We start from the raw sequence: 27,772 nt of genomic DNA, 5'->3' as shown, positions 1-27,772 counted from the left end.
GTGGTGTATGTTACAACTCAGAGCCCTCTAGCGACAGAAGGCTGAAAATTTACACACGTGAAGAAAAAAGACGTAGGGTGTTAACAACGTTTGTTTTATTTAAAACGCTGTCAAGAGTTTTCACTTGAATAATTCTGAAGTGTTGTTAGCAAGAGACAGTATTATAGACAAATCGAGAACAAGATTCATAGTTCAGTAGAAAGGTAGAAAGAACAAAAATGCTCATGGAGGAATATTAATAAATTAAGTCGCAGTTTGTATCGAAAAATTATAGAACCATAGCGAAAACTGTCGTCAACACATACCAATAAATCTTGCAAGAGGAATATGTTGAGGAGTCTTTCATTTGCGTGTTTATTCCACACAGTAAGAGTATTATATGAAAACATACTGCTATTATACATTAAAAGAACTCACTCTTGGTAGACAGCCTCTGACACCTTCTTTCGTTGCAGTTGTTGTCAGCTTCTCGTTAATTGCCTGAAACGAAATAACAGTAGTACATGATTTTTCCATTCTGCATGATTGCTTACGCACAGAGATTAGTAAGAAAAATATATAAATTAATGAGAGGGGTATTGCTTCCTAGTTGCTGTGCTATGCATTTGGCGATTCATTTACAACACCAGGAACGCTACTACATAATAAGATATTACTTATTGTGCATAGGCAGTACAGCAGTATACAGTGTGAGTCACTCATTATTGCCACCTAGTATAACTTCGAAAGTATGATAGGAGCTGAAGAGTTTATAGGACAGAAGTTGCATGGGGAATGGGGGCCATAATATGTCGTAGGTTTTTTGTTGCTAGGTGGGGCCGCTTCAGAGATATGAAGGTTAATTTTTTTTAATGGGATGCTATATTTTGGTAATTATTTTCTGATAGCGGCTATCGAGACGAATTCAATGATGAGTAACAGTATAGTCTTTGAAGGTCAACGAAGGTCACAAAGGTGGCATGAACTTCCATTTACAAAATGTGTTCGAAGTGATGGCTAATGGTATCAGTGCAGTGCTGCAATCTTCTTACCATGGATTGAGTGGTATTCCTTATCACTTTGACACTTATCGAAAAACACACCCCTACGGTCGCAGGTTCGAATCCTGCCTCGGGCATGGATGTGTGTGATGTCCTTAGGTTAGTTAGGTTTAAGTAGTTCTAAGCTCTAGGGGACTGATGACCTCACATATTAAGTCCCATAGTGCTCAGAGCCATTTGATCCTTTTTTTTTAAGTTTACAACGGTTTTGCCGAACTGAAGATTCTCGAGGCTAACGAAAAATACCGCACCGCAGCACTAAATAAAGCGTCGCCCTGTACCAGGAACTTTGGAAGAGGACTGAGAAAAGCTGAGACAAGCCGAATTTAGCCACCACGCTGCCCACACACCCATCATGCGTAAAGTTTGGCACTCCGGCTATGTAGATACACTCCTGGAAATTGAAATAAGAACACCGTGAATTCATTGTCCCAGGAAGGGGAAACTTTATTGACACATTCCTGGGGTCAGATACATCACATGATCACACTGACAGAGCCACAGGCACATAGACACAGGCAACAGAGCATGCACAATGTCGGCACTAGTACAGTGTATATCCACCTTTCGCAGCAATGCAGGCTGCTATTCTCCCATGGAGACGATCGTAGAGATGCTGGATGTAGTCCTGTGGAACGGCTTGCCATGCCATTTCCACCTAGCGCCTCAGTTGGACCAGCGTTCGTGCTGGACGTGCAGACCGCGTGAGACGACGCTTCATCCAGTCCCAAACATGATCAATGGGGGATAGATCCGGAGATCTTGCTGCCCAGGGTAGCTGACTTACACCTTCTAGAGCACGTTGGGTGGCACGGGATACATGCGGACGTGCATTGTCCTGTTGGAACAGCAAGTTCCCTTGCCAGTCCAGGAATGGTAGAACGATGGGTTCCATGACGGTTTGGATGTACCGTGCACTATTCAGTGTCCCCTCGACGATCACCAGGGGTGTACGGCCAGTGTAGGAGATCGCTCCCCACACCATGATGCCGGGTGTTGGCCCTGTGTGCCTCGGTCGTATGCAGTCCTGATTGTGGCGCTCACCTGCACGGGGCCAAACACGCATACGACCATTATTGGCACCAAGACAGAAGCGACTCTCATCGCTGAAGACGACACGACAGTATTCGTCCCTCCATTCACGCCTGTCGCGACACCACTGGAGGCGGGCTTCACGATGTTGGGGCGTGAGCGGAAGACGGCCTAACGGTGTGCGGGACCGTAGCCCAGCTTCATGAAGACGGCTGCGAATGGTCCTCGCCGGTACCCCAGGAGCAACAGTGTCCCTAATTTGCTGGAAAGTGGCTGTGCGGTCCCCTACGGCACTGCGTACGATCCTACGGTCTTGGCGTGCATCCGTGCGTCGCTGCGGTCCGGTCCCAGGTCGACGGGCACGTGCACCTTTCGCCGACCACTGGCGACAACATGGATGTACTGTGGAGACCTCACGCCCCACGTGTTGAGCAATTCGGCGGTACGTCCACCCGGCCTCCCGCATGCCCACTATACGCCCTCGCTCAAAGTCCGTCAACTGCACATACGGTTTACGTCCACGCTGTCGCGGCATGCTACCAGTGTTAAAGACTGCGATGGAGCTCCGTATGCCACGGCAAACTGGCTGACACTGACGGCGGCGGTGCACAAATGCTGCGCAGCTAGCGCCATTCGACGGCCAACACCGCGGTTCATGGTGTGTCCGCTGTGCCGTGCGTGTGATCATTGCTTGTACAGCCCTCTCGCAGTGTCCGGAGCAAGTATGGTGGGTCTGGCACACCGGTGTCAATGTGTTCTTTTTTCCATTTCCAGGAGTGTACTTGCTACAAACAAACACATTCCAAGACGTGACTGTGCGACCCTGTATTACTGAGTCAATATTGCGTCTGTACTCTTAGACGCTAGAGGGGTATTTTAACCCACCGCTACTACTGGGGATCTCAACTATCGTGAGCACAAATGTCGCGCTGTCACAGGCCCCGGTCTAGATGACCACTATCCTGTTGCAATCAAATTCTGTGCCGTGGTAGTACGCATTTCTTCATCTTACACTAGACGTAATACAATTTGCTGACAGACAATCGAAATTTGTATCGAATTTATGAATGAGATCGACTGCATGGCGTTTATTTTAAAGCAGATTTAAGACGGCTTTACTTCTAGCTAGGATTCTGTTGGAATGGTAAACATTTGCGCATCAAAGCATGAAGTACACTTCATATGAGTTTAAATGCTGTTACACGCCATTTACATGGTGTTTCAGTTTTAGTGAGCATCAGTGTACTCTGTACATCTACGTATTTAGCTAGTTTTTATTATGACGCTTTATTGTCAGTTCGTTAGGCAATAATTTTGCTATTGATTTTAAGCTAACTTACAGCCGAGGTAGAGTCTGTCAACACAGCACAGAACTGGATGACAATGCATATTAACTTGCTCTGTTGTCTGGTGTGTGTCGGAGTGTATTCCGTTTTTTTGTCTGTGTGGTACACAGTTTGCAATTGATGTAACTACCCGAGGATCTAGCGACTTGAGACTCATATAGGTCAGAACCGGATTACAATGCAATATAACTCGTTTCGCCTCTGATTGTGGCGGATGATACTTTATTTTTCTGTCTCTTCCTTTGTTCGATGCAATTTTGCATCTGAGCCAGCAGCTCACAACCGAATGACAAAGCAACATTTACTCGCTTTTGTGTGTGGTGTGGCACTGAGGGGCTCTAAGGAGCACTGTCACTTCGCCCCCCCCCCCCCCCCCCCCCCTTGTGCTGTCCCAGTCGCACATTGGTCTGTGGTTAAAACGATTGCTGGTAAGCCTTGCGGTGAGATCAAATCTCTCTCATTTTTACTTTCACGGTCTTTTCGTGGGAAATAAGTAGCAGTAATCTAAAAATTGGTTGAATCAGAAGAACACAAACTCTAATAAACCTAAACATTACCATATGTCTCTACTGTAATCTTACAAAATGTTCAAATTGATTGAAAAATTTCACTCACACCAGACCGGAAAGCAGAAAATATGTATAAAAAAAACTCCTTAGTATAACACGTTTTTCAAACGGACTAAAAAGCATCAAATAACTTCTCCTAGCCCCATACAGACTCCTAACCTCAAGGAGCTAGTCCTGAAAACTTGTGATTACCAATTTTTAATGGCAATGATAATAGTTGTAAAATTTAAAGCTTGGGACAGATGCAGTATATAATTGATGATGAGTTGCTAACAGTTTCGTTGCACTGAAATGATATGAACCATTGGGTAATCTTCCTCAATAAGAGATACTCTTTGCAATTATTTATTGAATGAAGCCTCGTTTTTCGTTTGAAATTTTATAAATATTATTATACCTATTAAAAATTTACAAGTACAAAGTTTCGGGATTATCGCAAACGGGATAGCAATCCGTAAGCTGCTAGGAAAAAGTGTTCTACACATTTTAGACCGTTTAAAAAAACTAGTTTTATTAAATGTGGTGTTTACTTCGATAATTTTTTAGAGATCATTTCCCTAGTAAAGCCGGTAGTATGTTGGTAAGAAATTGTATTTATATTTAACCCATTAGGGTTTCTTCATTGAAATAAGCACCGGTCACTTACACTACAGTAACTCGGAACACTATTCTGCCTGTGATGTTCAACCTGCCACCACAATTCGTGCCTTCCATATTCAATCTGCCAATATCGGTCTGGTAGAACAGCACAACAAGAGAGAACGAACTCCCGCACAGGACAGTAATCCGTTTCATACCCGATACAAATTGATACTAATTTTTATATATTGTAATTACTCCGAAATTAATAATAGGAGCTTAAAAAATAGATGATGACGGTGTCCCATAGTCCGAGTAGCGTAGGGAGAGATGCGGGAGACCCGCACCGCCGACTAGGCAAGATCCTAGCGGAGGTGGTTTCCCATTACCTTCCTCCGACCGTAAAGGGGATGATGATGACGACGGCACAACAGAACCCAGTTATCTCGAGGCAAGGAAAATCCCCTACCGCGGCTGGAATCGAACCCTGGACCTCGTGCGCGGATAACGAGAACGGTACAGCAAGACCAAGAGTAGGGGACGCTCGTTTAGAACTGCGACACTTGTATCAGAAGTTACCATAGCTCCAGTTGAATATGTGGAGTTGGTACAAATATCTGCGTAATTAATAAACATATGAAAAGAGGCTATACGTCTTTAGCGAGGAGTTTCTCACAGTTTATCTGGTCGAAAACAGGATTACGATATCTTAAGCAGCTCCGGAAATATTTAAGAATAATTGCGTAGGGGAATCACTCTGCTTAGCAGGCTCGGTCAGGGCGTGCAAAACTGCATACGTGAATGGCTGTCAGCACTATGGGACTTAACATCTATGGTCTTCAGCCCCTTGGACTTACAATGGAACCTCCCCATCGCACCCCCCTCAGATTTAGTTATAAGTTGGCACAGTGAACAGGCCTTGAAAAACTGAACACAGCTCAATCGAGAAAACAGGAAGAAGTTGTGTGGAACAATGAAAAAAATAAACAAAATATACAAACTGAGTAGTCCATGCGCAAGATAGGCAACATCGAGGATAGTTTGAGTTCAGGAGCGCCGTGGTCCCGTGGTTAGCGTGAGCAGCTCCGGAGCGAGAGGTCCTTGGTTCAAGTCTTCCCTCGCGTGAAAGGTTTCCTTTCTTTATTTTCGCGAAGTTATGATCTGTCCGTTCGTACATTGACGTCTATGTTCACGGAAAATTTTGAAAACGTTAAAAACATATCTATTGACAGAGCACAGGGAAAACTGTGCGACTATGTTGCATTGATTTGTTGCAGTTTATGTAACAAACTCGTAAATTTTCATCACTTTTTTGGGAGTGATTATCACGTCCACGAGAAAACCTAAATCGGACAAGGCAGAAGAATCTTTTTACCCATTCGCCAAGTGTACAAGTTAGATCGGTAGACAACATATTCCTGTCATGTGACGCACATGCCGTCACCAGTGTCGTATAGAATATATGAGGCCTGTTTTCCTGTGGAGGAATCGGTTGACCTATGACCTTGCGATCAAATGTTTTCGGTTCCCATTGGATAGGCATGTCCTTTCGTCTACTAATCGCACGGTTTTGCGGTGCAGTCGCAAAACACAGACACTAAACTTATTATAATGAACAGAGACGTCAATGAAAGAACCGATAGATCATAACTTTGTGAAAATAAAGAAAGTAAATTTTTCACTCGGGGAGAAACTCGAACCAAGGACCTCTCGTTCCGCAACTGCTCACGCAAACCACGGGAGCACTGCGTTCCTGAGCTTACACCATTCTTGATATAGCCTATGTTTGCATGGACTACTCAGTTTGTGTATTTTGCTTATTTTTTTCATAGTTCCACACATCTTCCTGTTTTCTCCGATTGATCTGTGTTCAGTTTTTCAAGGCCTATCCCCTGTGCCAACTTATAACTAAATCCAAGGGGGGTGCGATGGGGAGGTTCCCTTGTTAGAACTATTTAAACCTAACTAACCTAAGGACAGCACACAACACCCAGTCATCACGAGGCAGAGAAAATCCGTGACCCAGCCGGGAATCGAACCCGGGAACCCGGGAGTGGGAAGCGAGAACGCTACCGCACGACCACGAGGTGCGGACTAACTCCATACGTGAATGATGTGCTGGACGAGTGCAGTGCGAGCCTCGGCATGTCTCAGCGCTGCGTCCTCATGTGGGAGCGATCTAGAAAAGTGGGCTTGGATTCCACTTATATAACATGTACTGTATACATATAAATTTAGTTACATAACTTAGGACACATACAGGTTACAGAATGTACATTTTTGTAATTCCGCGGTTTTTCAGGAAATTTGCATTCTTTTTCGACGTGCAGTTGTGTAGGTCTGCAACTTTCATAACTTTTGTGTGTGTTTACATGATACAGTAATCTCTAGAATTATCTACAAGCTCTAATGAAGTAGTGTTACCACACACGCAAAGCCTGTTATGACGCGAGCTGTGACGTACATTGGCGCCTCTTCTGCTAGCGCAATCTCGCAACGTCGCCTGTAGTGTAAGAACAGAGCCGGAGTTGCGGTACTACGTAGCTTGCGCTTGTACCTGATGGAGACACTTAACATATTTAATGTCATGCCTCTTTTATGCGTATGTGGGACTTACGACAATTTTATAAGGCCTGCGTGTTATAGGCAACTATTAATATCACCATTGTTTGCCTTGATGTTGTAACCTGTATCTGTGCTAAGGTATGTAACTAAATTTATATGTATACATGTTATATAACTGGAATCCAAGGCCACTTTTATATCGTTTTTTGTCCTCCCTAGATCCGATTATGGCGGATTTGGCTCTGAGTACTGTGGGACTTAACATCTGTGGTCATCAGCCCCTGATGGTGGCTTTAGTTCCGCCTAAACCGGTAATAATGGAATAAAAAGATTTCCTGCTATCTTGCCTACCAGTTTATTGTTTTACAACTGCTCGGTACGTCTCGCCTTTGTTCGATCCATCTTGGAAGCGCTGCGACATCTCAATTATCAGTGCGGTGCGCCATTTTTGATAGGCACGCCGTTCTTCGTTTTGGCAGAATCCTGGGACAGTGCTGTTTATTCTTTGATATTAGTTCAAGAAGTAAAAGAACTGGCTGTTTTCACTAAAAGATGCTGTCTAGTGATCTATCATCACAAGTCTTTTATAGTGAATGTGAACGACAGAAGGATGAGAATTCTCAATATCTGTTACTCAGTCACATAATCGACGAATACTGAATACTTGCTGCGGAATCACATTACAAAACCGGGCAGAAAGACTTTGAAGATTTGACTGACGGTGAAAGAGCAACAAATTACATTGACATACGATTAGTACAGAATTCATTGTTCTGTGCATCAAGAAGCTTTTTATGCTAAATTTGCAGCCATGGAGCCTGTGATGGAATTGATGCTGTTATGGCGTGAAGTCAACTGCCGGCACTCCAGTCGGGAACGATAGAGAAGAGATGGCTGTGACAAAGACGTCAGCCAATCGCACGCTGACCGGCCCCTCTCCACGATGACAACGCGACATCAGCGGCCGTATGTGAAGAGGACATAAGTGCCGGCCAAGTTCAACATTAGCTTTAAGACTAGTGACTGGTATAGCAACGACTTCGAATTGCTTATACTGAAGAAACTTATTTTGTATGTCGCCCTCTGATTGCGACACATCTGTGTATTCGCAAACTAATGTGTCTTTTCATTTTATAATAAAAGAAATTAATACGATTTGTTTGAACTGTTTGTCTACCTAACAAGTACGTAGGATTCGTAGACTCGTCAAATTCAACGATGAGCATCGAGACATAAAGCATGGAACCAATAGCAAATTTTATGAAGTTGCATGCATTGCTACACTATCAGTTGCAAGAGTTTTTCATGGAACGGGCACGAAGAGTATGGACATTTTGTACATTACTGTAGAGTTCGTTGATTAAATCATAGGGCATGCTTGGAACGATCTTTGGAATTAAAACGCTTTATTGTTGAATTTCTGAAAAAAATAACAGAAGAAACAGTAATTAGAACATCTGGAATGTACTGTAGACCTTCTATTTTAAGTTGAATTTATTGTATACTACCCACAGTAAGACAGTGCAAGGTGGGCCACAATTTACTTTTGATGTGGTGGGGATATATTTAGAAAGAAAATCGTATTGTGGAAGGGACATATTCTGACAAAAAACAGTTCATTTCTCTAGGCTCACTAGCGTTAAAGAAAACGAGAATTTTAAAGACTTCATTGAAATATGTGCATTTTGAGGACGCTGACAGTGTTGCATTTGTTTTTGAGCTGTTTTCGAGGCCAATTGCCACTTCAGCTGAAAGTGCTCCTGTGTATGTGCAGATGGAGCCGATCAATCTATAACGTCACTCACATTTAAAAGACAAATACTTTCTTACTAAAACCGTCCAGAAGTTCTCCGTTGATTTCCTTAGAAGAGTTTCCGTATCTCCATAATGAGGCTGAAAACGTGATACAATAGTTTGATCAACATGTATGCATGACAGCCATTTTTTGATTATGAAACTAAATAAGTCAGGATTATATGACCCTTTTGACAAAATTTGTGACATCTATACCTGTCTACATGTGAGAGATCGTAACAGGTAAATAGTTAAGATGCCTTCAGAGCTTCAAAAATAATCAAATAATAGTGAAAATTTGTTTCGGTTCTGATCTCTATTGTTGATAAGTGTGGAATGTGAAAACCAATCGGCACGCATGCTATTCAGTGTTCCTTTGCGACAGTATTTCCATGTGCAGCCAGGTGGGAGAGTTCCTCGTGCATACGTGAACACTCGACACTTGCCGATTTCTTGGCCACACCTGCTGTACTGTAACGATAGAGAAAGATACCTGTGCCTGTGGCATCATGCGAATGCCATTCACCGATTGGTACCATGCAGAACGGCATAATTCCAGAACATACGTGTAACAACCTCAGTGGCAGTCGTTCATAGTTTTCTGCTGTGCATCTGCCGTGCTATCTCCATTTGAGCACCCATGAAGTTTGTAATCACGTACTTCCTTCACGCATTCTACACCGGGAGCAGCCATAGTGCTTGTGTACGTTACTGAATATTCACCATTACTAACAGGTGGCTATTTCTACGAGCACCCTTCTCCGTAATGAGTGTGAAAAAATTCCTGTCTCGCCTGCCACTGGCTGCTTATGTGGCCGCACCTTACGAAGTCTTGCCCCGTATGTGGGCCCGCTAATGATGTACTATTATACGCTCGCTACTGTGCATTTGCTTCACTTTGCGGGGCTCAGCAGCTCGGAAGCTGTTGATGAGGGAAACGTTCCAGCAAACCACGCATTCTTGCGTGGTTACCCAAAACACGGAACTGATCCATAACAATAGAAAACTGTTCTTAACTTTGTACGTTTTTCGTGAGTTAAAAATTATCTACTCGAGATTCAGAAGTGCATTTACACGCCGGCTATGTAGCGTCCCACCTAGGATCCCACAGCACAAAATCTGAAAAAAATGTCCTTGTTTAAATATGGCAATGTAGACCGCTTTATAGCCGTAGAAGTTCTAGAGTAATTCCTTTGCACAGGTTTATGTGACCGAATTGTTCAATGGATGTTTGATAGCAACCTTGTGTCGTCCATGTTTGACTATCGTTAGGAAATTGCGACATTTAATGTCAATCGAAGATTAATTAAAATAATTACATGGGTCAGCCATTATTTATTTTATCTCACGACACTTCCATCTTCAGGTCGATCTGTGGCTTACATTAAATTTTTGTTTATCCAATGTAGCCAGCTGTCTGTTTTGAGTTTAATTTAGCTACAAATTAGATATAATCAGCACATATTAACTTAGTATTTCACTACGTTCACATGTTTTAGACAATATTAAAGCTACTTACGGTATATTCTAGCAGAAAAGACCCCGAGGCTCGTCAGAAATATACACTTTATCTTTAAATGGCACACCAACACGGAACAGCAACATAAACAGTCCAGAGATTTTTACAGATCAAAGTCAAAGGGCATTCATTACTAGCTTTCATTGTGAATCAAAGATACAGATAACAAATACATAGGAAATTAACTGTTTACAAAATTTTCGCTAACAATGTCATAATGGTAAAGCGTATTTTAGTTTGATGAATTGGGAGTTTTTTGGTTTAGGCCACGCCAAAACAGAAAGCTTACAGTGCACCATCTAGAATTTTTGAGAAGGTTTTAAGAACCATCAATGCCACTTTCTCAGCTTTGTTAGTGAGAGTGTTCTACCCAGGTTTGCTGCTGTGAATAAAAATGTCAAATTCTTCACAGAGATTAAATTGGTGGCCTTTTTGCGAATTTATTTACTGTAGATTATTATCTGTGTTGCCAACATATGTCCTCTCTGTTACCGTAAATAGCTATGGTAGATTTATTGGGGATATTGTACCTAAATTCATGTATACGTTCTTTAAATCAGATGTTTCTTTTAATTAATCTTTTACCAAGTGATACGAATTATGTTAGCGCTCGCTTCTCAAACCTCCCGATCCATGGCGTAAAATTCGCAGTGCATACCCTGTGATAACCGGCGGAACGAATATGGCACTCTAACGACAAAAAAGCGTTACGACTCTTAAAATAATGGTAAACGGAATTTTGGCTATTTAGATTGAGTTCTATTCTGCAGCAAGTAGGTCTGTGGTCTGTTTGATACCTTTTTCATCCAAACCAGATCCACTGAGAATATGGAAAGAGATATGACTGTTGTTCCAGTGTTAAAAGCCCATTTTGATATGTTAGGTACATTTCGTACAAGCAACATATGGCGCACATGCACCAAAAGTTGAATTTGCTGTGACTACATCTTTTAGTGCAAACTTTTCGAAATGTGTGCTATGTCACTTAATTTTGAAACACCAGATTAACAATAAGCGATATCGGAAAGATACCCATTTGATTATCAAGCTGTGATGTCGAACTATAAGGTGTGAAAGACCCAATTTTCTTTATTCATTAGTTTCTTAAAATCGAAAGAGAATGTTTCCTAGCAGAGAACATGTCAAATTGAAATGAGCTGTTTTTAATTTTTTATGTGAAAAGTGAAAGGTTTACTGAGAAACTAACTACAGAGTTGGAAGCTGCTTTGCTCATTTATATTAAATTACGTTGACTAAAGCCAGAACACCATCATCGTCCAAAAATACATGGCGCCACGTTACTTGTATTCGTCACAAACCTGCTATGTACGTGATATGCCATTCATAAAGTCGCTTGTCACTTTCTGTTGGTGGGCTTCCTGCCTTACATTTTATTTTACACAAACCTGTAACCTAAATCTGCGACACTCCGCAGCCACCGTATGATGCGTGGATCTACCATTACTAGCCATTTCCTTTCCTCTTCCACACGCAAATAGAGCGAGGGAAAATTGACTATCTACACGCCTACGTCTAAGCCCTAATTTCTCGTAACTTATCTTTGTGGCCCTTAAGCACAATGTATGCTGGCGGCAGTTAAATCGTTCGGCAGTCAGCTCCAAATGCCAGCACTCTAAATTTTCTCAATAGTGTTTCTCGGAAAGAATGTTGGATTCTTCCCAGGGACTCCCAATTTAGTTCCCAAAGCACCTCCGCAACCGTTCCGTGTTGTTGGAACCTACCGCTAACAAATCCAGCACCCCGCTTCTGAATTGCTTCGACGTCTTCCTTCAAGCCGGCCAAGCACGGATCCCAGACACTCGAGCAGTACTCAAGAAAAGGTCGCATCAGCGTCCTATATGTGGTTTCCTATATAGGTGAACCACTCGTTCCTAAATTTCTCCCAATAAACCGAAGTCGACCATTCGCTTTCCCTACAACAGACCTCAGATCTACATGGACACTGCAAATCACATTTAAGTTCCTGGCAGAGGCTTCATCGAACCACCTTCACAGTTCTCTATTATTCCAGTCTCGTATAGCGCGCAGAAAGAATGAACACCTGTATCTTGCCGTACGAGCTCTGATTTCCCTTATTTTAACTTGGTGATCGTTTCTCCCTACATAGGTCGGTGTCAACAAAATGTTTTCAAATTCGGAAGAGTAAGTTGAAGATCGGAATTTCGTCAGAAGATTCATTCGCAACGAAAAACACCTTTCTTTTAATGATGTCCAACCCAAATCCTGTATCACTTCTGTGACGCTCTCTCTCAACTTTCGCGATAATACAAAACATGCTGCCGTTCTTTGAACTTTTTCTATGCATTCCGTCAGTCCTATTCGGTAAGGATCCCACAGCGCACAGCAGTATTCTAAAAGAGGCAGTCTCCTTAGTAGATCTCTTACATTTTCTAAGTGTCCTGCCAATGAAACACAGTCTTTGGTTATCCTTCGGTACAACATTTTCTACGTGTTCCTTCCAATTTAAGTTGTTCGTAATTGTAATAACTAGGTATTTAGTTGAATTTACGGTTTTTATATTAGACTGATTTATCGTGTAACCTAAAGATGCTCATTCCATTTCATATTGCTTTGCAACGTTACGCCAAGATATTTAAAAGACTTGAGTTTCTTAAGCAGGACACTAGCAATACTGTAACCGAACATCACAGGTTTGATCTTTCTACTCATCCGCATTAACTTATATTTTTTTCACATGTACAGCTAGCTGCCATTCTTCACACCATCTAGAAATTTTGTCTAAGTCATCTTGTATTCATTTCGACACGTTGCTGTACACCATAGCATAATCAGCAAACAACCACAGATTGCTCCCACCAGGCCTGCCAAATAATTTTTGTATATAGAGAACAACAACGGTGATACCACACTTCCTGAGGCACTCCTGACAATACCCTTGTCTCACGTGAACATTCTCCGCCGAGACCAGCATACTGGGTTCTATTACGTAAGAAATCTTCGAGCCATTCACATATATGTGAACTTATTCGATGTGCTCGTAAATTCGTTAAGAGCCTGCAGTGGGGCACCGTATCAGACACCTCCCGGAAATCTACAAATATGGACTCTTCCTGGTGGCCTTCATCCATAGCTCGCACTTCGTCATGTGAGAAAAGGGTAAGCTGCGCTTCGCACAAGCGATGCTTTCCTAAACCATCCTGATTCGTAGACATAAGCTTCTCAGTCTTAGGAAAGTTTATTATATTCGAACTATGTAGGCTTCAAAGACGGAACTAGCATCATAGTGTCCTGGAAGAGCTGCGCTATGTTTTTATTTTAGGTTTACTTGTGTAGCCAAAATTTTAATTCAATATATTTTATGGGCCGTGTACGAAAATGCAGTTTCTGGTGCAGTTAAATTTTCGACATGCAGGAAACAATTTTCTCTGTGAACTCAGATTTTCGACGGAAATCTTAAGAACATATCATATTTGTATCTGCTCTAAATCGTAGTTCTGTCAGAGACCTCTGAATGAGATAAAATGTGACTCTCATGTGTCGAAAGCATGCGGCCAACCGACTGGTTTCATAAGAACGTTGAATAAGTTCTCTGATAGAACATAATACGAATTTCCAGCACAACAAGAAAGTATACATTTTAATCGACGTCAGGAAAGACTTGCCAGTTTCGAAGAAAAAAGCATTAGGATATAAAATCTTGTAGTAGTTTTATCGTCAGCAGAGAATAAGATTTATTTTGTATGATGAAGACTAACTTCCTGTGAGAAACATCGTGTAGACTGATAGTTCTGTTGTTATTAACAGTCAAAACTTGTGAAAATATGATCTTGCTATGCAGCAGCTGGACTGCACGCTCCAAACATTGTGTTGAAACCACCTGCGCGCCTTTTTAAGGCGCCAGTGTGGCACTCTACTCCAATCGCTATCATAGATCCTTGAAATGACGTGTAACAATGAGCTGATTTTCTCTACTCAACTTCCGAACTAGTTTCGTAGTAGCATGTTTTCCGCATGGTGCGCTGAGTACTTTTCAGTTGTGACTAGGTTCGTTAACGAGCACTTCTTATGCTGACCTGGCTAAAAGAGCGACGTCGTACATTTACACTAACATTTGAAGAACATGGTTCAGATATTGTTCAGTGTCTCACAAGACGCAACAGTAATAATAACTGATCAAATATACACTCTTCAACTGTCAAAAAATAAGACATTGATACGAGCAGGACTTGCGCACTAACGGTTTAGTACAAACTAAGTCATCTCTGTAGACAGTTCATCCAATCCGGGAATCGAAGATAACGACGATTTTTGGCTCTGATTTTCTACTCATTAGAACGTTTATTCCCTTCAAAAGAATCTGTAATTCTTAACAACCACCACTGAGGATAGCAATGTCATCAGCGAATATTAACATGATTTCCTTTCAACGTGCATTTTAATTCCCTTCTTGACCATTTCTTTTCTTCAACGTAGAGACTGAACTTACAACCTAACGTTATTTTGTTGCCTAGGTTGCACAGTACTTTAACTTCATCTACTTAGTGATAACCAGTCATATTAAGTTCCTCATTGTTCTTATTTCTGCTATTTATCATTATTTTCGTCTTCCTTAGATATACTCTCAATCCATATTCTCAGTTCACATCTGTGAAACTAACGTTATCATACCGCCATGGGAACACAGACCTTAGTAAGTGAGATAAATTTAAATTGGATATGACTACTCGTTCCTGATGAAAAGTGGTCGTAAGAGATGCATGGAGATACAGACAGTCTAATAAAAAACGACAAATTTTTTTCATGTTTATGGTTCTTCGGTTGTAGTATGACAACGTAAAATTGTGCAAGATGTTCTTAACGCTGAAATTCTGAGAAAAATATGGGTAAGCTGTTGCGAGAGACGGGTGATATACATACAATATGTATAAGAGCCAAGAGGGTATGATTAGAGCTCGGAATAAAGAGGGTATAAGACACGGATATAGTCTTTCGTTCCTGTTGTTCCATCTGTAAATCTAAGGAGCAATTATGGAAATAAAAAGATTCAGTAATGAAATTGAAATTGAAGATGAAAGATTAAAAATGACAAGTTTCACTGATGACATTTCTATCCTGTGCGAAAGTAAAGAGGAATTAGATGAGCTGCTGCATGCAATGAAGAATCTAATGAGTACAGAATATGGACTGAGAGTAAATCGAAGAAAGATGAAGGTAATGAAAGTAGTAGAAATGCGAACAGCGAGAAACTTCACATCAGAATTGATGGTGACGCAGTAGATGGAGTTAAGGAATTCTGCTACCTAAGCAGCAAAATAATCAGTGACGGACGGAGGAAGGAGGACATCAAAAGCAGATTAGTACTGGAAAAAAGGGCACTCCTGGTCCAGAGAATTGTACTACTATCAAACATTTCTGAGACTGTACGTGTGGAGCACAGTATTGTACTGTAGTGAAACATAGACTGCGGGAAAATCAGAAGAGAATCGACGTATTTGAGATGTGATGCTACAGACGAATGTTGAAACATTTTTGAATTGACAAGGTAAGGAATGAGGAGGTTGTGTGCAGAATCGGAGAGGGAAAGGATATGTGGAAAACACTGGCAAGGATAAGGGACAGGATAATCGGATACCTTAAGACAACGGGGCATGACTTCCATGGTACTAAGGAAAGCTGTGGAGGGCAAAAATTGCACAGGAAGATAGAGATTGGAATACCGTACATGCATCAAATAATTGAGGAGGAAGTTGCAAGTGCTACTCTGGGCTGAAGAGGTTGGCACAGGAAAGGAATTCGTGGCAGACTGCATCAAACAAGTCAGAAGACTGATAAAAAATATGAAACCTTTTCTTTCGACAAATTTCATGATTCTAGATAAACGTGTGATACCCTAAAGGCTTTTTTGGATTGAGTTTGCGAGTATCAAAATATGTGACATAAATGAGCATATCATTTGACTGCTTTCAGTTAGAAACTAATGTTTATTTCATCGCCAAAGGCCCATAGACCTTAGATTGTCACACGAATTACATCTTAATACATCTGCAAGATCCAGAGGATAGGGGTCAAACGGACCGGCACGCAGATAGTCTGACAACAACAGACAAAAAATTTTTTTCGTGTGCTATGACTGCAAATTAACAGTGTTAGACTCTTTCCTTTGGTTGTCTGTGAAAACTGCTTCTTGACGAATTTCATGATTATAGGTCAACGGGAGGTGTCATACTGGTTTTCATGACTAGTCTGCGAATACCAAAATACATGACGTAAATTGCTGTATCTTTTGATTGTATTGACCTAGAAGCTTCAAGTAGCTTCCAGTTTTTACGTCTCTAAGGGATCATAGTCTTTAACCCGTAACAAATTTTCTTAGACAAAGTTTTGAACAGTAAGACAGACAGACAGACAGACAGACAGACGGAAAACATAGTAATCCTGTGATGATTACGTTTTCACCGATTCGGGGACGGTACACCAAAAACAAAGTTACAGCATGCAAAGTACAATGCTACTAAAAGGCAAGCTGCTTGAACGTGAAGCATGGTGAAAGTGTGATGGGTTGCAGTGGTTGCGGTGAATGGTAGCCGCATGCGCTAGAAGTTTCTTGGCATTGGCCGAATGAGAACCGTGCCTTCCGTGTGAGCATCACTCACAAACTTCCTTGGCAGCTGTCAAACCCCACAGTAATTTTAAACTTGCTATAGTGACTAGGTGTAGAAGAGACTGACGTAATCGCAGGCGGCAAGTCGACAACACAATTATAACTTGGTAGCGTTCCAGGAGCGTCAGTAGCTTGGACGGCGGCCTACATAGCAGAAGTAATCAGATCGATAGCTTGCCGCGGTGTTGAAGGTGCGTCGGAGGAGCAGGGCGGCTCTTGTAACCGCGGGTAATCCATCATCCGGAATGGCATCTGGCGGTCGCCGAGCCTACACGCGCGCCTAATAGGCTGCCAAATCAGGGCTAAAGGGGAATCCGGATTAGTCCCCCGAAATTTTCTCTCCTTTCTACCGGAGAAACTGTGAATTTTTTTTTCCTGAGACTTAACGTCACGTTCATCAGACTTCGCAGAGGTTCCTTAAGTACAACATTCTTCAATGAAGTACAGTTCTTTTCTTTCTCGTGTACTTTACAAACATGTTCCCGTTACATATCATCTGTGACAAAATTATTTTCACAACGCCTATATACAATGATCTGACAAAACTCATCGGGTAGTTCGTAATATCGTTCCCGACCTCCTTATGCCCAATGTAGGGCAACAACTTCACATGGCGTGGACTCGACAAGCCGTTGGAAGTCATCCGCAGAAATACTGAGCCATGCCGCAACGACAGACGTCTATAACTGCGAAAGTATTACCGGTACAGAAATTTGTCCCCTGACTGGCCACTCATGTTAATCTGAGTAACCAAATCATTCACTCGGATTCTTCAGAATGTTCTTCAGACTAATTGTGAACAACGAGGCCCGCTGATATGGTGCACTGTCATCCACGAAAATTCCGTCTTTATTAGCGAACACGAAGTCCATTCGTGGCTACAAATGACTTCAGCGTATGAGGTGAGAAAAACTTCGCATACAACTGGTAAACTTGTTTATTACAACACGACCGGTTTCACGGCTTTCAGCCGCGTCATCCGGTGAATCTACGTGGTAAAGCCGCGAATCCCGGTCAAATTTTAATAAACAACAATTGTACCAGCTGTAAGTGGAGTTTTCCTAAGATCCCATCTTTCAACAGCAGCGGTTGCCCGGAATATAAAACAGTTTGTGACCTCGGATTAGCCGAACATGACCTTTCACAGTCAACTGTCACTTCAGCTGGACCAGAGAACCCAGTCCATTACATGTAAACACGATACACACCAGTTTGGAGGCATCACGAACTTCAAATTGCTTTGTTCACAACTACAGTCCATAGTCTCGTGGGGTCTGCGTCATACTCTACCCTACCAATCAGCTCTTACGATCTATATTCTGCTCTCATCTGACCGTACCACAGTTTTACAGTAGGCTATGGTCCAACCAAAGAGATCATAAACCCAGGAGAGGCGCTGCTGGAGATGTCGTGCTCTTAGCAAAGGCACTCACGTCAATCGTCTGCTACCATATCGGACGGATACTTAAGTACGTACCACATCGATTTCTGCGTTTAATTCACGCAGTGCTGCTTATCTGTTAGCACTGACAAGTATACGCAAATACCACTGCTCTCGGTCGTAAACTGAACGTCATGGGCCACTGTTTTCTCAGCGGTAAGAGGAAATGCCTGAAATTTTGCTAGTCTCTGCATCTGCAATTATTGTTGTGAAACTTCCTGACAGATTAAAAGTGAGTGCCCAACCGAGACTCGAACTCGGGACCTTTGCCTTTCGCCGGCAAGTGCTCTACTAACTGAGCTACCCAAGCAAGACTCAGGACCCGTTCTCACAGCTTTACTTCCGCTGGTACCTCCTCTCCTACCTTCCAAACTCCAGAAAGTTTCATATCAGCACACACTCCGCTGCAGAGTGAAAATTTCATTCTGAACTATTGTTCCTGATAGGTAATGTGAGAGAGTGTCTCGGCGGAACAAGTCGGCTATTCGCCCTCCGCTGTCGTGAGACGCCAAGTAATTGGACGACCACGCCTCATCACAGAACGGGGATGAAGGATGCTTTCGTGCTAAGCAGAACTTTCGGGTCTCTGATACATTTGAAATTTCTCGATATAAACACGAAGACCAATGAATAGAAATTCATAACAAGAACTGTTATCCGCATTTGACATTCAAATAAAAGATCTAAATGAGATGCAATAAAGTACACTTCCATGAAAATGAGTATACCGTGAACTACGTCGAGTTATATAACTCCGAGGAAATTTTATATGTCAACTTTAGAATGTAAACTTGAATATCATCTTGTTTTTATTCGCTGAATATGCATGGCGAAAAATACATCAAAACTAAAATATTGATAGCAGAGTTTGCGCGGTGACAAGCTGTGCTACCAAATGGTTCAAATGGCTCTGAGCACTATGGGAGCTAACGTCTGAGGTCGTCAGTCACCTAGAACTTAGAACTACTTAAACCTAAGGACATCACACACATCCATGCCCTAGGCAGGATTCGAACCTGCGACCGCAGCGGTCACGCGGTTCCAGACTGTAGCGCCTAGAACCGTTCGGCCACTCCGACCGGCCGCTGTGTTATCGTTGGTATCATTGTTTGCTATTTTATCCTTTGATTGTGTCATGCATTTAATCTGTAAATCTATGACGCACCCCGTCAGGATGTGGCGCTCTAAACGGAATAATAGAAATAGATGTAAACTGTAATCAGTCTCAATTCCTAGCGCTAGAAAGGCTGAGGCGCCTGCCTGGTGACGTGGCAGTCGCTGACCAATGAGTGCTCATGGTCCAGAATTATCTAACTTTCTACTTTACGTAACTCGGAAGTATGGTAAGGAAAGGATATTTCGCGAAGGTCATTGTACGTAAATGCGTGTTTCTTATTGTGTACAGTGAGTATAGTCGATGACTTGTCCGATCTCCAAAATTACGACGATGTGTAAGGTTATGAGAGCTGCAATCTCTATATATACACACATCAAAAAAAGCTTTGCATCATCCCGACTCCTAGAACTCCAGAAGATAGACGTTGACTATGGGTATTGTATCACAGACACAGTCGCTTTAACTGTTCAGAAATGTCACTAAACGCGCCCAATGATGTAAACTACCATGCACGGGCGGCCCCTATTGCACGAAGGGTGTCCGACATTCTATCAGTTCCAGTCATTCTACCAGGACGGAGGTACATGACTCGTGTTGTCTGTAGTTCAACCATGCCTAGACGGTCAATACCGCGGCTCGATCGCGTCCGCATTGTTACTTTGTGCCAGGAAGGGCTCTCGGAAGTGAACCAAAACTATGTTGTTCTGACATGGAAGAGATAGAGAGAGACACGAACTGTCGATGACATGCCTCGCTCGGACTGCCCTAGGGCTACTACTGCAGTGGATAACCGGATTATGGCTCGCAGGAACCCTTACACCAACGGTACCATGTTGAATAATGCTTTTCAAGCAGCCACAGGACGTATTGTTACGACCCAAACTGTGCACAATATGCTGCATGATGCGCAACTTCACTCCCGACGTCCATGGCGAGGTCCATCTTTGCAACATGCAACATGTGCCCAATAACATGTCAAATCGACCGCTCAAGATTAGCATCACATTATCCTCACAGTTGGTGTCGTACATGCCTTCAACCATACAATCGGCGGAGATGTGTTTGGAGGCAACACGGTAAGGTTCAACGCCTTGGACACACTGTCCATCGAGTGCTGAAAGGTGGTGGTTCCCTGCTATTTTGGAGCGGCATTATCTGGGGACGACTTACGTCACTGGTGGTCATGGAAGGCTCTGTAATGGCTGTACGATACGTGAATTCCATCCTCCGATCGATAGTCCTGCCACATCGGCAGCATATTGGCGAGGCCTTTGTCTTCATGGATGACGATTCGCACCCACATCGTGCACATCTCGTGAATGACTTCCTTCAAGATAACGACATCGCTCGACTAGAGTTGCCAGCAAGTCCTCCAAACGTGAACCGTATCGAACGTGCCTGGGATAGATTGAAAAGAGCTGCTTATGGACGACGTGACCCACAAACCACTCTGAGCGATCTACGCCGAACCGCCGTTGAGGAGTTGGATAATCTGGACAAACAGTGCCTTGATGAACAAGTGGATAGTATGCCACGACGAATACAGGCATGCATCAATGTAAGAGGATGTGCTACTGGGAATTAGAGGTACCGGTGAGTACAGCAATCTGGACCACCATCTCTGAAGGTCTCTCTGTATGGTGGTACAACACGCAATGTGTGGTTTTCATGGGCAATAAAAAGGGTGTAAATGTTGGTTCATATGGTTCTGAGCACTATGGGACTTAACATCTATGGTCATGAGTCCCCTAGAACTTAGAACTACTTAAATCTAACTAACCTAAGAATAGCACACAACACCCAGTCATCACGAGGCAGAGAAATGTAAATGATGTTTTTGTTGATCTCTATTGCAATTTTCTGTACAAGTTCTGGAACTCTCGGAACTGAGGTGATACAAAACTTTTTTTTGATGTCTGTAATAGGCAACGTACTGACTAACTGACTCATCATCGTCCAACCCAAACAGCTAAGAACAGGGACTTGTAGGAGAGGGTGTGGATCTTATACCGTAGGCAACGTCGTGTCCGAAATTCCACAACTGAGGAGGTGAAATAGAGGATGAATGGCTTTCTGAAAGTATGTCGCTATGAACGGAAATCTAAAGCTAGACTACGAAAACTGGTGTTTCCTTTTTCAATGAGAGACTAATTTTTCACCATACGTGGGAACTCAACCACTAATGTGGTAAAATTATAGGTGAAAGTGTTTTTAAAAAATAAGTAATCACTAAAGAACTGCTAAAGGATTGTCACGGAATCATCTATGAGAGTAGTTATTTGACTTCTCAGTCAGAAATTTTAAAAAAAATGGTTTTTTTAGTGTTCCTGGAAATGCATCCCATAAGGGAATGTAATAAGGGATGATAATTTTTAAGAAAATGCTTCTTAACATTAAAAATTGTTAAAAATAAATTTTTGATAATCGGCATTTAAACTTCCGGTTAGATATAAAGATATATTTGTTAGGGGATGAAATATCTCCACACGAACTCGAAAAGGCGCTAGTAACGCAGCGGGCGCTAAGCTAGCTGATTATACAAACAGAGTACTGGGTGCCAGGTACAAGAATGTGATACAGATTCATTTCAGTTACTATCATTAACTTTGAGTCCTGAGTTTTTAGTCTCGACTAAATTTCATTACAGAAAATTAGTCTTGAATGTTACGCGATGTGAATGATTCAGAATAGGCAAAAGTTATTCTCTTCGCTTCATCATTCCTAACATGAGTGTGACAGCCCGGTAATGTCGCGGAAGTGCAGCTGCGTAATTTGGAGGGGGAGGATAAGAGGATTTAGCGGAGTTAACTCTCGAATCGTTCTACGGAATCTACGTGGACTACTCAATATACGAAAGAATCCGTATCCGATGGAAATTTGGTATTCTCTCTCAGAATCATTGTAAGGTAAGGAAAACCACACGTGTAAAATGCGAATGCTCCAACAAACAGATACCACTGCTTTAGCCACGAAGACATTATCAACACTGGTGATCCGCTGAACTTCATAGCATGATCTTGGACTCTTACATGTAACACTCGATTTAAAGTTCTGATATTGATTTAGGTTCGTGTAGCTGTCTACCACTTTCCAATAGACAACGTTCCCTTTAAACAGGAAAGCGCGCTTACAAATATGATGACGTTATGTCAAAACTTCGAAGACTTACATAACTTAAACGCTTTCGCTACGTTAGTAGTCAATCTCGCCTATTATACCGCAGTAGATCACCTCAGTTAAGCACAAGATAGAAAGGAGAAAGTCGTTGGCGATTAGGTTGCCAAATGAAGGTCTCCTAATTTGCCCTGTTTAATCTCTTTTGCTCAGAAACATTAAAGCATGATCTACATTTCACGGAACGATACTTCATTTACTATTTATAGTGAAACCAGTCTGCCATTCCAAGAATCGAAGAACATGAAATGGAGGCAGTATTTGATAAGGGAATGGGGCAGGTTGTTACTTATTCCTCACATTGTTCAGTCTCTACACTGAGCAAGCAGTGGATGGAACCAAAGAGAAATCTGGACACTTTAACGAGGAGAAGTAAGAACTTTAAGGTTAGCCGATGACATACTCTCAGGGTCAGTATATCAGTTGGAAGATCAGTTGAATAGAAGGAAAAATGTCCTGGAAAGAGGTTATGAAATCTATATCAAGAAAAGTAAAACAGAATATAGTTAAACTACGTGTGAAGATGAGTACGAGAGGTGACGCTTGCTCAAAGCACTAGAGGAGATTTGCGATTTCAGATGGAAATTGAATGAGATTGGCAGGAACAGAAACGATTTAAAACATATGCGGAAAGTAACAATTGAAGCGTATTATGAGAGGAATAAATATGTAAACATAGGATATAAATTTACGAGGGGTAGTGGTAGTAATAATCTTCTACTTATCACACCGAAAATATTAAGATACGTAAAGAGCTGGAAAATCGTCCCGTAGGGGCGTGGGAAGAGGGGGCACAAAAAAGGCGAATCTGCTCATCTTTAAAAAACTCTGACGGAAAAGGAGGAACAGCTGCCTCAATCCTCATTCCACCTTTGTCATCAAAAATTTTGGCATGTGAACATTCACTATGTGATCAAAAGTATCCGGACAACTGGCTGAAAATGACTTACAAGTTCGTGACGCCCTCCATCGTTAATACTAAAATTCAATATGGTGTTCGTCCACCGTCAGCCCTGATGACTGCTTCCACTTTCGCAGGCATACTTTCAATCAGGTGCTGGAACGTTTCTTGGGAAATGGCAGCCCATTCCTCACGGAGTGCTGCACTGAGGAAAGGTATCGTTGTCGGTCGAGGCCTGGAACGAAGTCGGCGTTCCAAAACATCGAAAATGTGTTCTATAGGATTCAGGTCAGGATCTTGTACAGACCAGTCCATTACACGGATGCTACTGTCGCGTAACCACTCCGTCATAGGCCGTGCATTATGACCAGGTGCTCCACTGTGTTGAAAGATGCTATTTGCTTTCCCCGAATTGCTCTTCAACAGAGGGCGATGCAAGTATGTACTTTAAACATCAGTGTAGGCCAGTGATGTGGTAGTGCCACGTAAAACAAAAAGGGGTTCAAACCCCCTCCATGAAAACACGACCACACCATAACACCACCGTCTCCGAATTTTACTTTTGGCACTACACACGCTGGCAAGTGACGTTCACCCGGCATTCGTCATACCCACACCCTGCCACCGGATCACCTTATTGTGTACCGTGATTCGTCACTAAACACAACGTCTTTCCACTGTTCAATCGTCTAATGTTTACGCTCCTTACACTAAGCGAGGCGTCGTTTAGCATTTACCAGCTTGGTGTGGGGCTTATGAGCAACCGCTCGACCATTAAATCTAAGTTTTCTCATCTCCCGCCTAACTTCATACTACTTGCAGTGTATCCTGATGCAGTGTGGAATTCCTGTTTGATGGTCTGAACAGATGTTTGCCTATTACACATTACGACTCTCTTGAACTGTCGCGTGGTCTCTGTCAGTCAACAGACGAGGTCGGCCTGTACGTTTTTGTGCTGTAAGTGTCCCTTCACGTTTTCACTTCATTATCACATCGGAAACAGTGGACCTACGAATCTAGGTATGCTTAGGAGTGTGGAAATCTCGCGTAAAGACGTATGACACAAGTGTCACCCAATCACCTGACCACGTTCTAAGACCGTGAGTTCTGCCGAGCGCCCCATTCTGCTCTCTCACGATGTCTAATGACTATTGAGGTCGCTGATATGGAGTACCTGGCAGTAGGTGGCAGCACAATGCACCTAATATGAAAACAGTATGTTTTTTGGCAATGTCCGGACACTTTTGATCATCCTTCGATGTACTGTCAGTCCATATTCTATACTGGTCATCACATTCAACAGATCATGTAAGTCTCCTTCACTTCCACTGAGGATAGTAATGTCATTGTTGTGTTTTATCATTGATGTCATTTCACAGTGAATTTTAATCCTAGTCTTGAACCTTCGTTTTATTTCCGTCATTGCCTGTTCGTTGTACAGATAAAAACACCCTTTCTAATCCAAGCACCTTGCTCTTGGTCTTATTGTTGCGTCTTGTTTCTGGTACATATTGTGCATCAACCGTCTTTCTCTACACTTTACTCATACTGTTCTCAGAATTTCGACTTCCCGTGCACCAGTTTACATTGTCGAACACTTTTTCCAGATCGACTAGTCCTATGAACATGTTTTATTCAGCCTTGCTTCTATTATCAACCGTAAAATCATAACTTCCTCACTGGTGCCTTTACCTTTCTTAAAGCTAAATAATTCGTCATTTAACACATACGCAATTTTCTTTTCAATTCTTCTCTATATTCCTCTTGTCAGAAACTTGGATGCATGGACTGTTAATCCGATTGGATGATAATTGTCGCACTTGGTGGCTGTTGCAGGAATTTTTCCGAACGTCTGATAGTGTATCACCTTCCTCATTCATCCTAGACACCAGCTCGACTAGTCGTTATTTTTCCACTTACTCCCACCATTTTAGAAATTACGATTGATTGTAGTCTATTCTTTCTGCATTGTTTGATCTTAAGTATCCCAATCTGATTCTGATAAAATATCTCGTACGTTTTTTCTGTCCTGCTTCTTCTTCCATCACCTCATCAGAGAAGTCATTCCCTTCCCTTAGGCCTCCAGTTTACTTTTTCCACCTATCCACTCTCTTCTCTGCATTTAACAATGGAATTCCCGTTGCACTCTTAAATTTACCGCTCTTGCTTTTAATTTCACCTTTTTTTCTTTTCTTTTTTTTTTTTCAATACGCTGAGTCAGTCCGACCAACAATCCATTGTTTTCGATTTCTCCACATTCTATATGGAGCCATTTCGCCTTCATTTCCATGCACTTCCTGTTTATTTCATTCCTAAGAGATTCGACTTTCAGTACTCCTGAACTCTCCTGTACGTTTTTGTGCTTCGTCCTAACATTCAAGTATTTCTTCTGATACCTAACGTTTCCCCGCAATTACCTTCCTTGCACCTATGCTTTTCATTCCAATTTCTGTCATTGCCATTTTTAGGGACGTCCATTCCCCTTCATATCAACTGCCGACTGAGCTATCCACTGTCACTGTATCTACAGACTCAAAGAAATTCAAGTGTATCTCTTCATTCCTTACTATTTCCGTACCCCGTTTGCACTCTTCTTGACTCTTAAATTTTAGCCTACACTTTATCACTGTAAATTCTGATATGAGCTTATATCTGCTCCTAGGTATGCCTCAAAAATCTGTATCTCATTTCGGAATCTCTGTCTGTCATGTAATCTAACAGAAATCTTACCTACCTCCCGGCCTTTTCCAAATACATCTCCTCTTGTTGTGATTCTTGAACAGAGTATTCGCTATTACTAGCTGAAATTCATTGCAGAACCAAATTAGCATTTCTTCTCTCTCATCCCTACTACCAAGTCGATATTCTCCTTCACATACAACCGCAGTCCAGTTCCCCATGACTTCGTATTTCATCTCCCTTTACGTACTGAATTACCCTTTGGACACCCTCACTTAATCCCTTGTCCCTTCATCTTCTTCTTGAGACTTCGGGATGTGTATTTGCACTATTGTTGTCGGTGTTGGTTTGCCATCGATTCTAATGAGAACAACCCCTACCTTCCTGTTCATAATTAACTCAATCTCGTTATTCTATTTTTTGCTGCTGTTGATATTTGTATATACGCTTCTGATCTGAAATCTTTGTCTTCTTTCCATTTCACGTCACTGGCCACTACTATATCTAGATTGAGCCTTATCATTTCCTTTTTCAGATTTTCTAGCTTCCCTACCATGTTCAGTTTTATGACATTCCAGGCCCCAATTCACAGCTTCTTTATCCCTTGCCAGCCCCTTCCCGGAGATCCGAATGGGGGACTAGTCCGGAATCTGTTGGCAATGGAGAGATGATCATGACACTTACGCAATTGCCGGCCACGTGTACTGTGGATATACAATGTGTGTCTTTAATACAGTGGTTTATGTTGCCATCTGCACCTAATGCCGTTGATCAGATTTTACTGAAGTCTAAAAATGGCTGAATATAAAATGACGAGACGAATGTCCGATGTTCATTCTGCATAATTTATGCTTCTTGTCATCAATGGACAGGATACATAAAAGGTATACAATACATATTCAGTATATGACGTGTGGACTACCGGGAGGAAGGAAGCAGTGCAGACCATAACGAGCTCTTTAGCACAGCAAAAATGCCGTTTTCCAAAGCTATACAGGATTTAGTTAAGAGGAAAGTGCGTGACTTTAAATGGCTAGCACTGTTAACAGCGACCTGAGTCGCAGGGCATTAAGTAAATGGCTGAGAGCCGGCACGTTAATGTGCCGAGGAGCGCAGACGTGCGTGCAGCGGCCGGCTTTTTCCGAGGAAACATTCCGTGCGGTGGAGGAGAGGGGGCGACTGTTGTCCGGCGAGGAAGGATATTGCGCTCGCTTTATAGGCCGGAAGACATCGCCGACCCAATAGCTGTATTCAGGGCGGCGAGATTTTCTGGCGCTTGACACGCGTTATTTACTCAAGGATATGCCGGGTCGTGCGGAAAGGGCTATACGATAGAGACTACACACGACGTAACTTGTGGCTCGTTAAGAACT

The 27,772-nt window shown here is 42.3% G+C and overlaps 1 protein-coding gene across 2 annotated transcripts in view; it reads right to left on the bottom strand.

The window, feature by feature from the left end:
• Window positions 1-27,772, bottom strand: part of LOC126336418 (synaptotagmin-15-like) — a 680,000-nt gene that overhangs the window by 528,199 nt on the left and 124,029 nt on the right. For both annotated transcript variants that reach the window (XM_050000110.1, XM_050000111.1), the window contains exon 2: window positions 418-480. The gene's annotated coding sequence lies outside the window, so the exon portion shown is untranslated. The remainder of the gene's footprint in view (window positions 1-417; window positions 481-27,772) is intronic.

Source organism: Schistocerca gregaria, chromosome 2 (assembly GCF_023897955.1).
Source record: "Schistocerca gregaria isolate iqSchGreg1 chromosome 2, iqSchGreg1.2, whole genome shotgun sequence".
Lineage (NCBI taxonomy): Eukaryota > Metazoa > Arthropoda > Insecta > Orthoptera > Acrididae > Schistocerca > Schistocerca gregaria.
Note: the sequence above shows the minus strand (reverse complement) of the source record. Positions and strands in the feature narration are given on the sequence as shown.